This window comes from Camelus dromedarius, chromosome 31, assembly GCF_036321535.1.
Source record: "Camelus dromedarius isolate mCamDro1 chromosome 31, mCamDro1.pat, whole genome shotgun sequence".
Classification (NCBI taxonomy): domain Eukaryota; kingdom Metazoa; phylum Chordata; class Mammalia; order Artiodactyla; family Camelidae; genus Camelus; species Camelus dromedarius.
In genome coordinates this window covers 23,253,424-23,267,193 of record NC_087466.1, presented here as the reverse complement: position 1 = coordinate 23,267,193, position 13,770 = coordinate 23,253,424, and the positions used below count along the sequence as shown (strand labels likewise).

Genomic DNA, 13,770 nt, shown 5'->3' with positions numbered 1-13,770 from the left:
AGGAATGCTCAGCTAACAGCTGAGACGGCCTGCTGCCTCCCCCCCCCGGCTGAGCCTGCGCGCAGCTGGAGAGGCCGGACAGCTGGTCCTGGGAAGCTGGGTGAGCGAGAGTGCGGGCCATGCGTGAGCGTCAACGAGCGTGAGTGAGTGAGGATGTGGGAGAGGGTATGGATGCTTGCAAACGAGTGTTACAGTGTGAGTACGCGGGGTGTGTACGTGTGCTGTGCACGCACACGCGCCGAGTGTGTATACATGTGCAAGCAAGTGTTGGCCGTGTGCATGTGTATCTGTGTGAACAAACGTGTGAGTGTGTGGGTGCGTGTGCAAGTGAACAGATGTGTAAATGTCCGAGTGTATGTGCGTGTGTAAGGGGCAGTTTCAGGCGCCGGCTGATTTCAGCAAGCGGAACAGAGCGAGGATGGCGCTCTGACAGTCTAACCGTGTGGACCACACATCAAAGGAGCGGCCCCCAGCAGCCAGGCAGCATCAAAGAAAGGAACCACTCTTAGGCACCTACTGTGCGCCAGGCTCTTGCCTGGGCCTGCGCGAGCGCTGCAAGAAGGAAGCAGACCTGCTAGTTTTCTTCGTCCAGGAGGGTGGCACGTGCGGCTGGTCCTGATGGGGAGGGCGTGATCGCAACACAGATGCCAGTCTCCCCGCCATTTCTGAGCGCATCCTCATACCCTCTGCTGTGTTCCACGCAGAGGCCGCCTTGAACCTGCTCTCAGCCCACACGTGGGTGGGGCTATGGCCCCCCCACCCCGACATGTGACAATATGTTGGAGTCTGCAAAGAGCTCGGAACCGTCGCAGCTGCCAGCCTGCAGCCCAGAGCGGGCCGGCGTGTGCGAGGCGGGAGCCCACAGGGCACGTAGCAGAGCCGGCAAAGATGGGCAGCTCGGGCCCCGCCAGTGCCACCCCAGCCTCCCCTCCGTTGTGAGCCTCCTGCCCCCCACGTTTCTAAACCCCAACCCCAGGCCACCCCAAGCCGCCTGAATGGCAAGTCCCGTCTTGTGACTTTTATGTGAAAATGAGAAATCCAGTTTGTCAACAGGCTGGAATTCCTTTCATCCCAGCCTCTACTCCTTAATTGGACGGGGGAGCTGGTTCCTTTGTGCATCTCTGGGGGTGGGGGGAGGGAATTGCTCAAACTTCCTCCGGCCAAATGAGAAATAAGACTTCAGTTTTTGCCAAAACTTGTTGTGTGAGCCGCCAGGGACGATGCATCCGGAAATCTGTGATGAAGAAACTTTAGGGGAAAAAAAAATCAAAGGAAGGTTTGGGGAAAAGAGGCCAGGGGTTTTCCTCTGGTTTCTCCCTGCGAGCCGCGCTCCCCTCCCTGGCCCGCCCTGTAATCTTCTTGATTAGTTCTGCTGGAGGGCAGCATCCAGGAGACCGCCCATTGGAGCGGGGCGGGAGGGGCTGAAAAGTGAGCCAGACGCGGGTTTGCTGGGGAGTTGAGCGTGGCAGAGGCGGGCTTGGATGCCCTGTTGGAGACCACCTTGTCCCCCGATCGTGATTTCCCGGGGGGCAAGCCTGTGTCTGGGGTGGCTTTGGGGGTGGACAGGAGTTCTGGCTTGTGGGTCCCGAGGCTGCATCTGCCCGTTCCTTTCCAGCTGGACCTTTGTGGAGGGAGGACAGGGCCCTGGGAGCTGTCGGTCGCTGAGCAGAGTCACGGTTAGGGCGGAACAGGGCTTTGTCTGCATCACTCTGCTGTCCCAGCTGGACACAAACCTGGAGGCTTAAAACAACACAACTTTATTCTCTTCTGGAAGAGGCCCGACCCGAGTCATGCAGGGTGGACTGCAAGGTGTCAGGGTGTTGGCAGGGCTGCACACCTCCGGAAGGCTGCCACGGGGAGAGCCGTGCCTTTCCCAGATCTAGAAGCCGCGGCCCGCATTGCTAGGCTTTTGATGCCTTCCTGGAATCACTCTGACCTCCAGCAGTTGTCACCTCTGCTTCCTCCTCCAACTTTCCCGCCCATCTCATGAGCCCCCTACTCTGTGTGGCTTAATCCAGGGGACACCCCCATCCCCAACCTGCCCCGCCAGCACCGTCTCCTTCCCCGTGTCCACAGGTTCTGGGATGAGCATGTGAATATCTTTAGGGGGGAATCACAGGGACAAAACCGAGACCCAAGCAGCCCACTAGAAAGGGGACGTTCCCGCGTCTCCCGTCAGCAAGAACTTCCTCCTGACCTGCTCCCTTAGCCCCCGCGGTGGCGCGTCCTGGATTTCGGGCCGGCCCTGGGCACCGGGGGCCGAGGGGCGGCGGAGAGGCCGTCTCGCAGAGTCGAGCTGTCTTGGAGGATCCCATTTGCTGTCAGAGAACAACCCCAAACAAACGTTCTTCATCAAGGATCCCACAAGGGAAAACTTCGGCCGAACAAGAGATGGGGCCTTAGAAATGGCGGCAGTGTGACTACCAGAGGTAAGGGCTCCCCACTTTAATTGAAGCTGCCTGGAAAACAGCAGTTTTCTTGAGGATTAAAAAAAAAAAACCTGCACACAGACCCTAGGAGCTGGGAGAGGCAGAGGGGCCGCCCCTGCAGGAGCCCCTAACGAGAGGTTTAAGGGCGGCTCCCCACCGGGCCTTCTGCTCCGAGGTGAGCGTCCTCCCCTGCTTTTCTAGAACATTCTCCGTTGTCGTGGACACCAGGGCTGGCCTGGCCCGGGTGGGTTCCCGGAGCTCCCCCTCCTCCTCGTCCTCCTCCTCGGCCTGGCCCGAGCTCGCTTCCGGAGTGGACCTCAGGAACACCCACAGCCAAACGGACAAGAGGACAGACAGGCCTCAGGAAGGAAGCAGGGGCACCCCACCAGCCCGCCGCCTCCGCCCGCCGGGATCCAGGGCTTCTAAATAAACCGCGAGGTTATCCTGGGCTGACACCACCGTGCCCGGGACGCGGCACACAATGGGGGTCGATGGCATCGAAGCAAAATTCACCCTTTGCATTAGAAAGAGCAAGTAGCTCTTAGTAACCAATGTCAATACCGTATTTTCTTGCAAAAGTTGCCTGGATTTTTCGGAAGAAATCCTGACATTCTGGATGGGCCCCATTTCTTTCGGTGGTTACACCCTCTGCGATCAGAGAAATAAAAGTAAGCGCGGCCGCGCGGTCTCGTTCGCCCGGGCTTCGTGCCTTAATAGACTGCGGTGGACTTCAGACAATGCGAGGCTCTGCTCTCCGCTGACCTCCAGCCTGGGACAGGCCCCGCCCCCGCCCCCGCCCCCGCCCCCGGCATCCGGGGCCTGTTTCCAGGGGGAGAAAAGAGCAGCGCCCAGCGGAGGCCCCAGGGCCGCGCGGCCGGGCCTCCCGGGGGCTCTGCTGCGGGGCTGCCTCCCCGCGGGGCCCAGAGGCTCTGCCCGGCCCGGGGACCAGCCCGGCGGGGAGCGCGGAGCCCGCGCGGCTGAACAGGGCAGCCCCGGCCGTCCGTCGGGCGCGCCTGCTCTTTGAAGCCCGCAAGCCTCTCTCTCTCGTCACGGCGTCGCCCCTGCTGCTCACAAGAAAGGCGCCAGCGGGTCAGCCAGGGCGGAAGGGTGAGCAGCTCACGCCGGGATGGCCGTGTGAGCCCCGACGCCCCGCTCGCGGGGGTGGGAGGCGGCCGCCCGCAGCAGGGCGCCCGGGAGGGGCCGTCCTGGGGGCTGCTGACCGACTGACTTCAGGGTCAGCTGCACCCATGGGTGGACTTAGAACTGATAACTTCTCATGCTGAGCTCGCTGGCCCATGAAGAGCAGAGCCAGCCCCGAAATGCGTTGGCGATCACCCTCCTGCCATAGCTCCTGGCTTGTCTCCAGGAAGGTCTGCATCAGGAGGCGTACCAACCCAGATGTCCCTTCACTGCTCACCCAGTGCTCACTGCGCCCCGCCCACATGCTCCCTGGGGGCCGTGTGAGGCCCTGGGACCTGGGCCGCGCCCTCAGCTCCAGGACGGTGCCCCGCCTGCCGGCAGGAGTCTGCCTTCCGGGTGGTGAGTTCCAGCCCTGACTCTGCCCCCGACCAGGTGACTTTCTCTGAGCCCTAAAGGGGGGGGCCTTCATCCTCTGCCTTCTAAGACTGGGGTGCAAATTAAGGAGGGAATGCTGGCAACATGCTCGCTTTATGCCTGGCACAGAGTTGGATACTTATTAGCTATTATTTATTATTATTATTTATTATTATCATCATTAATCGCTGGTATGGTTAAGACAGCATTTAAAGGTCATTTAGAGAGCAGGATGTTAGAATTCAACAGAGTTGTTACAGGAACTCAGAAATCTTCTTGGAGAAACTCACCTACCAGCTGCCCCAAAAAGCAGATTTTAGATTACCCTCTAATTGGCTATCAAGAAACCGGGGATGACAGGTTGGGCTGGCGGGGCGTCCTGGGGACACAGATCCCTCCACACCTTTCCTGGTTCCCGGATTGCCTCGTCCTCCTGTTCGCTGGCTGCGCGGCCGGGAGAAGGATGAGCAGGTGAGGACAGGGTGGGAGAGAGGATGGGAGGAGTGAGCTGGACAGAGTGGGCAGGACCTGGGAAACCGAAAGCCATGATTTCTGATTCCAGGCTGCTTCCTCCTCTTCCAGACGAAACACAGAGGCAGGATCTTTTCAAACCCTTTCTGCGTTTGAGTTTTTAAAATCTCAGATGATGCACCGAAGTGAGTCACTGGTTCCAGGTTAGGACGGAAATGCCAATCTGCTCCTCCCCCACCCCCACCGGTGTATTTCCTTCTGGTCATTTGCCCAATTGTTAGATGTCTTAGCACCGAAAGCCGTGCGCTGTGTGCAGGAAACCTTTCCAGGCGGAAACTGCAGACCCATATGGTGATTCCAGTTTATGGGCAAAGGGACAAAAATGCCGTTAAAATTCTCAATATGATTTACTTAATATGAATCCTTAAAAACTTTCAGCTTAACTTTCTATCTTGGCTTCACTCTAAACAAGAATATCTGTGAAATAGCCACGTGGAGTTAAATGCAAATGTTTTTCCTGTTAATGTTGTAAAGGCAGGAGTCTGTATGTAATAATATCTACCTGCATTCCAGCTAAGATCTCTGTGTGCCAACAGAGGGACATACCGGCACTTGGACAACACTGGAACAGTGGAAACTGCAGTGGGTTCCAGCCTGCAGACCTGGTGTGGCCCCTGCTAGCTGTGTGACCCTGAGGCGGTGGCTGAACCTCTCTGGGCCTCAGTTTCCTCATTTCTCAAACGGTGTGGTAATGAGGGTGAAATTGAAAGGGTCATCGCTGGCACTGAGAAGTCCTTCTAAATGGCTTGCTGAAGTCTGACTGTGGATGCATGTGGTCCAGGAAGAGGAAAAGGGGAGGAGAGAGTTAGCAATAGCCATCACTGAGAATGTGTTTCAGTGTTCACCCCGGTCCCGCTTGTCTGTTCTCACGACTTGCTTTATACATGTTCATTACCTTATCAGTAACCCTCTATGGTTTTCATTTTTATGATTCCCATCTACACCTGGGCAAAAGCAGACTCAGGAAAGAAGCTGCCTTGACCAGGGTGGTACAGCTGGAAGGTGGAAGAGCCGGGACCCGGAAGAAGCCCTGATCCCAAAGCCTGTGCTCTTCTCTGCAGCTCTGCATCCTCTGTCTGTCAGGGCAGCGCCGGCCCCGGCCCCGGAGAGCAGCCCCCTCCAGGTGAAGCAGGAGATGAGCTGTGTGCAGGGGCCCAGGTCCAGAAGACGGGGTCTGGGTGGGGATGGCAGGGATGGGATGCGGAGAGGGAAGAGCGGACACTTCTGGGTCACGGGCTGCACACGCATCACTGAGCTGAGCATCGCCCACATTTACCGACCACTTGACTTCTGTGCTCCATGTGGGGGCCCGGCCATTGCCCCCACTTTGCAGACGAAGAAACAGAGGCCCAGAGAGGTCACGAAACGTACTTGCAGTCATACAGTCAGTGAGTGGCAGAGTCGAGCTTTCAGCCCCCGCATTCTGCCTTTAAGCCTTTCATTTATATATATATATATATATATATATAGTGTATGTTCTCTAAATCTATGAACATATATGATACATAAATATGTAAATATGAAATACATAAATATATAAAATATAAATGTAAAATATATAAATACAAAGTAAATATATACACATAGAGAGAGAATCCATAAACCATCACAGCTTTAAAGGTGGAAAATTTGGTGATTTTCACTCTATTCTCAGAACTGTCCGGCCATCACCACCATGTCTCATGTTAGACCATTGCCATCACCCCAGAAGGGAAGGTCCCACCCCTCAACGGTCCCTCCCCAATGCTGGCCCCGGCAACCGCTAACTGATCTCTGTCTCCATGGATTTGCCCATCCTTAAACCTTTGTCCAGGTTCTCCAAGCTCATCCACGGTGTGGCAGGCGTGTGCTCCACCCCTCTTTAGGGCTGAGCCGTGCTCCGTTGCATGCCTTGTGCATAGATCGTCAGTGGAGGGACATTTGGGGCTGTTTCTACCTTTGAGCCAGTGGGAATGGGGCTGCCTTGCTGCTCGAGTACCCATTTCTGGGCGGACGTGTGGTTTCCTGTCTGTGGGGCACATCTAGGAGGGGAACTGCTGGGTCACGTGGGGCCACTCTGTTTAACCTTTGAGGACCTGCAAGGCTGTTTCTGCAGCGAGGGCCCTCCGTCTCCTCACCATGGGTCTGCGCGGATCTGACAGCTACTGCAAAAAAGGCATCAGAGTCGTCCTGAGAGCCTGGGGCCCGAGTGGACCACTGGGCCACCAGACTCATCCTTTCTGGACTAGAGCCCTTCTTCCTCACACGGGTGATGAGCAGCTCCTGATTGTTCCGCTCTCAGTGACGGTTCTACAATCTCCAGGCTACAGAGAGCCCCCAACCCGAGGTCATGCTGCTCCACGGGGCCTGCGGGCAGCTGGTCACTGGTAAGTGCCAGGGCATGAAGACGTGTCCTGTGCCCCAGTTGGGACAACTCTGCAGGGCCATCCCAGCCTCAGGGCCCCCGAGGGGTAGGGAGGGCTCCCAGTGACCGTGCAGCCACTCAGCCTCTGCCTCTGCCCAGCCTTCTGCCCTCCTCCCCGTACCTGCCGTCCTGCTCACCTGCTGCTGTGTGATGAACTGTCACCAAGTCCAGACTCATTCTGCTTGTCACACGACAGGCCAACACATCGGGAGATGAGGTTTTGGGGCAAGGAATGAGACTTTATTCAGAAAGCCAGCAGACTGAGAAGATGGGGGACTAGTGTCCCAAAGAACCATCTTCCCTAAGTCAGAGTTCAGGCTCCTTTTATACTAAAAAAGGAAGGGGGTGTGGCTGGTTGTTGCAGGTCCTTGGTGTCGGAATCCTTTGTTCTTGCATCTGTCCCCGTAGGTCAGGTCACGATGTTCCTGCAAACCTCCAACAAGACACATGTGACTCTCTGTCCTGCAGCTTTTTATCTCTCCATGACTGGAGAAGTGTCCTACCCTTGAAGGTCAGAGCCTCGAGAAGGGGCTGTCCTGTGTGTTTCAGGCTCTGGGCAACATTCTTTTACAAAAGGTGTAGAACCAGCCTGCCTCAGTCCAGGAGACCGAGCCCGGCGTTGGAGCTAAAGGAACAGATCTCATATAGAGTTAGATGTGTTCTTCTTTATTACAGAATTGCCCCAACATTTAGCAGCTTAAAACAACAATAGTCATTTTATGATATGTCCGGGAGTTCTGGACAGGCAGGCCAGTCCCCCTTCCCGTGCAGTAGGTGGCGGAGAACTTAAGGACCAGTCTAGTTGTACTAAACACCGCTGAGGGCACCTCAGGCCTTGCAGGGTTTGGCTCCCTAAACCCAGGCCCTGGTAAGTGTGTGTCCACTGAACTGAGTGGTGAAACTTCCTGGCCTCTTCAAACTCAGAAACAGAATCAGCTTGACCCGCAGAGCGCCTGTTTCTACGACATTTACTCTTTAGAAACATTTGCATCCTTTAGACTCTTCATAATGCGCTTTCCACGTGTGTAAAATGGACATAATAATAAGGCCTCCCACAGAGCATCACACAAGTCAGCTCAGACAGCACAACGCGGCTGTGTCCAGCCAGCGCCTGGGATGGAACAAATCCACAGTGGATCTTCTGTTCCTCTTTCCAACGCTGCGTCTATCACTAAGAGTTCATTTTTATAAAAATCCCCACATTTTGAAATTTTGGAAAAATCCAAGACTTTGTGCACCCAATAGAAAAATGGTCCCCGCTCAGGTTAATTTCAGCTCCCTTGGTCGGCCTCATCCCCTAAAGAGAGCTGACTGCTTGTGGTCCACTTTCCATGGAACTGTTGATAGGATGGAATAAGATCGCAAGTGCAAAGATCCTGGGGTAGGGTGTGACTCCCAGTAATAGCTGAATAAATCTCAGTCCTCGTATCAATAATTACAGCTCTCCATTTTCCTCCCCCTTCAGCTTCCCCTGGCTCGGCACTGCCGGGATCCACCGGGTATCTCTCATCTCCAAAAGTTCACAACTGCTTGGAAACGGAAAACTTGTAGGGCCTGAAGCCGAGAGAAAACACACGTGGTTAACTGCCCATTAATCTCTGTCAGTCTGTAGCTGCAGACATCAGACACCGGGAGGCAGAAACAAAGAGTCACAGGACTATTTTCCCTTAAGCACATGTTTCATATTAGAGATCTGGTGACTAATAAAAGCGCTCTGCAGAGGGAGGAAAGGAGACAAGTGTGGTACAGTTGGTGGGTTGCCCGTATAATGTGGAACTGCTGAAATGTAACGGGGAAGGAAAAATCTGACTCCGCAGTAGATCTGTTCCTTTGGCTCTGACCCTGGGCTCTGTCTCCTGGGCTGAGGCAGGCTGGTTCTGCGCCTTCTGTAAAAGAATGTTGCCTAGAGCCTGAAATACACAGGAGAGCCCCTTCTCAAGGCTCTGACCTTTAAGGACGAAACACTTTCCCATTCATCTAGAGATAAAAAGTTGCAGAACAGAGAATAACATGTGTTTTGTTGCAGGTTTACAGGGACACCACGACCTGACCTACGTGGACAGCTGCAAGGACAAAGGATTCTGCCACCAAGAAGTCTACAACCACCAACCACATCCCCTCCCCTTTTTAGTATAAAAAGAGCCTGAATTCTGACTTGGGGAAGATGGCTCTTCAGGACATGAGTCCCCCATCTTCTCGGTCTGCTGGCTTTCTGAATACAGTCACCATCTCTTGCCCTAACACCTCATCTCCCGAATTTTGGCCTGTCCTGCAGGGAGCAGAACCGTTGGACATGGTGACGTGTGTGTCTAATCTATGTGTATAAATGTGCTCTGTCTCCTTTGTGAGAGTAGTTATATAAGTGCCCACGTCTGTACATCTGTGTCTCTACTTGAATACATGCACACACCTTCTGCTTTCCCTCCTCAGACGGTAGCACTCCGCTCATGCTGTTCTGTGTTTTACTTCATTCACTTAACCATACGTCCTGGAGATCAGTCCTTACCCCTTGAAATGCCTGCACCGTATTGCACTGTGTGGACGGGCCCTCCCTTATGTTGTCACGTGGCTGGCCATGTAGGCTGCCTCCAGTCTTTGGCTATGATACATATGCCACGTGGATGTCACGTGGGCAAGCCTTCCTAAGTCCGAGTCCTATTTCAGGGTCAAATAGTATGTGCGTTTCAAAATCAGATACTAGCTGTCCTCCCTGTAGGCTGCCCCCTTCAGGTACACATCCATTGGTGACGTGTGAGAGCAGGTGAGGTTTGTAAGCAGCTGCCCAGGAGATTCTGGTGCGCAGGAACGTGTGAGAGCTGTGATGCTTGGGGCAAGGTGCTGCTATCAGCTTCTGAAAGCCGTGGCCAAGGAAAGGCAGAGGGAGGGCGCTGCTTTGCAGGTGGATGTTGAAGGAAGAGGGGTCATGGACCAGCCCAGCCGAGCAGGGAGGGCCGGCTCTGTGATGTCACGTGTGAGCTGAGAAGAGCGATTCTGCTTGCTGTCCCAGGACCGGGGCTTCGCTGCGAGGGTGAGGTGGGGGTGCCCAGGGATTGGTCCGCCTGTCGGGGCATCCCTCCCTTTCAGCTGAGCATCCAGGACTGTGGTCCCCTTTCCACGCCTGGGTTGTTCCAGCCACCGTCATCTCCACTAGAACAATGGCAAGGGTTCAACTTCCCGAGCAGGTTTTTTTAATGCCATGGTTGGTTATGTCCTGGGGAGAAGTGGCTGCAACTCTGTTGTCCTGCTAAAAATTATGTTTCTTATTTTCAAATGAAATGCTGTGCTGTCTGGACTTGGCTTCAAAATAACCCACAGGGTAGATGGAGTGAGCGAGGGTAAAGATAGTACCAGATTGGCCCTGAACTGACGCTCACTGACGCTGTCCAATACATACACAGGGATTCATTACATTTTTCTTTATATATATATATATATTTCAAATTTCCTATAAGAAAATTTCCAGTAAATGTTCCTGGCCAAGATACAGAGATGGCTAAATGCGCTCTGGTTCCTTCCAGCCTAGTCTATGAAGACATTTGAGTGACAGCTGCAAATGTAAAGGGCCCAGGTTAAAACAGAGTTGAAAGCCACTTTTCCGTGCTGTGGGTCCCCCCCAATTTCCAGAATCCTCCCCCTCTTTCATCTCCTAAAGACAAAAGTTCATCAGAAACTCTCCTGACAGCACCTAGATCTCTTGAATGGGCTAGAAAAATATTTCAAGGTCTCAGAGCAATTTAATGCCCTATGAAAGTAAAATAAATTGTGTACAAATAATTCGATAAGCTCGGGGAAGTAGGGGGGAAAAACATTAAGCATGTCACAGCTGGCACCTCCAGGCAGTTTATCAAAGCAAGTTTCATAATTTAACAAAATCATCTTGGCATCGCGCACAAAAGCCCGCCTGTTTGATCCTTTAATAACACTGCTTAGCACTTTCTGGGGAGCTGGCTTCCAGCGCCCGGGCTGTTTCCAAGCATTAGCTAATCAATCATCAAAAGATACTTTCCACGCAGGCAGGCAGGACTCGGAAGGCTCTCTTGATCCCCACGGATGTGGCAATGGAAGTTAAGAGGCTTTTCCAAGGTCACAGAGGGGGCAACTAATGAGTCTCGGGTTTCGTCAGTGCTCCCGACAGCGCCCCTGCTGCCCCGGTCCCCTGGCCCGGGCAGCGCGTGGCCCCGCGCTCAGGCCCCCGGGCACTGGCGGGCAGCCTTCTGCAGCTTGGGGCTGGGGTCTCGGTCCGGAGCCTTCACCTGGGATGCCTCCGTGCTCATCGCGACGCACTGGTGGCATCCCCGGGAGCTCTCCTGCCGGCGTCGGGCAGTGGCCTGCGTGTACTTTCTTCTCTGGAGAACAGAAATGCGTGCTTTTGATCAAATATCAAGGAGCCCTAGCCCTGATTTTTGTCCAGCAGTTCACATTTGGGGGACTATATATAGATTTTTTTTTTTAATTATAGGAGGAATATGTGCACAGATTGAAGGAGCCAATGCCTCAGAAGGGCTCCAACATAAAAGAGAAATGGACATACGATGTGGCAGACCGTCCCCCTCCCGGCCCGCCCCTGGGAGAGGGGCTGCGCTTGGAGGCTCACTTCGGAGGAGAGGGTGAAAGGGACAGGCAGTGCCTTGACGGGGAGGCGCCGCGGGAGTCACGGCTGCCGCCCCCAGGGCACCACGCGGGTGGGTGTCCGGGGTCCCTGAGGTGATGTGAAGGGGAGGGCGCACCACCTCTGCGGCAAACTCCCCCGCACCCAGTCTCACCGTGAGAAAAACCATCCGGCAACGCAGACGGGGGGCGCCTCTAACACACCTGACCAGCACGCCTCCCACTGTCAGCAGAGGTCCCAGGAAAGGAGGAAGGGCTGGACAAGAAGCGTGCGAGGGGACCCGAGGGCTGCAGGCAGTGTGGGGCGGGGCCGATGGATGCTGGGACCAGAGGGACGTCAGTGGGAACACAGGCGAGATCCAGGGAGACCGCGGAGCGCCGATGATCGTACCGTCCTGGAGCTTTGGGTGAGGAGACAGGACAGCACTGGGGGGAGTGGAACTGGGTGAGGGACATCCAGGAACTCTCTGCACTACCCACCCCCCTTTTTTTTTTCTCCACAAAATGAAGACACTTCAATTTTTAGAGCAATTTTAGGCTCATAGCCTCTGTGTACCATCTTTACAAATTTTCTGTAAATCAAAAATGTTCCAAATAAAAAGTTTATTTACGAAGAAACAAAAGGTTAAAATCTTCTCTCATCGTGTCTTCTGTCTCCATTGACAGAGGTAATCACTGTCAACAATTTCTGAAATACTGGTCCAGAATTCTGTGATCCATATACTTAAAAAAATTTTTTTAACCAAGACTGGGTCCTATCAGTCAGAAACCTGCTTTGGTTTCTTGCCTTCTTCATTTAATTTACGTCTGGGCGATAATTTTGTGGCACAATAGAGCTGGACTTCATTCTTTTCAAGTAACAGACTGTCCTCTTGCCAGTGTGTTCCAGTAATTCACTAAGCCAGATTCCAATGGGTAGACCAGCTGTTTTTGTTTTTGTTTATTTGTTTGTTTTTGTTTTTTACTATTGTAACAAGACAGCAGAAAAAGTGTCTCAGAAAAAGTCAATAAACACAAGGGGGAAGAAAAAGGCTTAGCATTATTAATAATTTTAAAAGTCTAAACCACAACGGTGCTGACATACTATTTCTAATCTATGGGATGGGCAAAGATGGAAAAGTTTGGCTGTAGCCAGTGCTGGGGAAGGTGTGGGGAAACAAGCTCTTGTATTCCCACTGGGAGAGTCGGAACGGGTGGGAGCACTTCAGGAGTGATTTTGACAACACCTGCCCAAAGCTTGTCGCCAGTGGGGGATGCAGTTAACCAGGGGGAGCTGGGGTCTGGAGCCCAGGGGAACTTCTGGGAAGCTGGCAAAATTCTCCTTTCTGAGCATGGTGTTGGTGACAAAGCTGTGTTCACTTTGAGAAAATTCCTTGAGTAACACATTTCATGATTTCAACACTTCCCTGTATGTTACACTTTAATAAAAAGTTAAGATTTCAGTAGATCGCCTGCCCTACCTTCACAAGAGGTGCATAGGATGAAAAGATGGGGGGGGTGCTTAGTGATTGTCCTCTCCCTGGATTACATATCTGGTACCCACAGAAATAGTATAGATAGACAGGTAGGAAGGTAGGTAGGTAGGTAGATAGATAGATAGATAGATAGATAGATAGATAGATAGATAGATTAGATGGATGGATGGATGGATGGATAGGTAGGTAGGAAGGTAGATAGATAGATAGATAGATAGATAGATAGATAGATAGACAGACAGATAGATAGATAGATAGAATCTTCAAAAAATCTGCTACTAAGTTTAGTGACTTCTTATTAATATAATATTATACCTTTTTATTTAAAAAAATCAAACAGAATCATCCCTTGACCTGAATTTCTGCAAGTGGGCTAATCTGATAATGTAGACAACACACTAATTGAGGTTCTTTTTGTTTCCTAACCGCAAAGATTTAAGAAAAAAAATTCTTAGAGTGTACATAGCGTAAGCAATTGGAGGTTGGGTTGGGAAAAGGGGGAGTGAGACGGAAGTTGACGTAGTTACTGGGCTACGCTTAATAACTCCACAACTTTCATCAGAGTCGGTTAACTGGCCTTTTACTTGGGGAATATCCACGGTGAAATCAAACCCTGCCACATTCGCCAAAACCAGACTCAGGATCTGGGGAAAACAGATAAATGGGCTTCTGGGGGATGCTTGTAGCCAGTGCCTGGTGTTGAGGTGGGCAATGTGCTGCTGTAAGAATAAGAAGCCAAGGCTACCTCTCCCCTCGCAGTACAAGCCCA

The 13,770-nt window shown here is 52.9% G+C and overlaps 1 long non-coding RNA gene across 7 annotated transcripts; it reads left to right on the top strand.

The window, feature by feature from the left end:
* The first annotated feature begins 3,302 nt into the window (after positions 1-3,302).
* LOC105092625 (uncharacterized) lies at positions 3,303-12,949 on the top strand. Of its 7 annotated transcripts, none has more exons than XR_004133575.2 (5): positions 3,303-3,536; positions 3,796-4,657; positions 5,051-5,637; positions 6,587-6,880; positions 11,378-12,949. It is a non-coding gene; the product is annotated as an uncharacterized LOC105092625 (long non-coding RNA). The 7 variants fall into 7 exon arrangements; XR_010378618.1 differs by lacking the exon at positions 3,303-3,536 and having other exon boundaries at positions 3,544-4,657; positions 5,051-5,202; positions 5,473-5,637; XR_010378616.1 differs by lacking the exon at positions 3,303-3,536 and having other exon boundaries at positions 3,546-4,657; positions 5,051-5,197; positions 5,473-5,637; positions 11,378-12,948.
* The last annotated feature ends 821 nt before the right edge of the window (positions 12,950-13,770 follow it).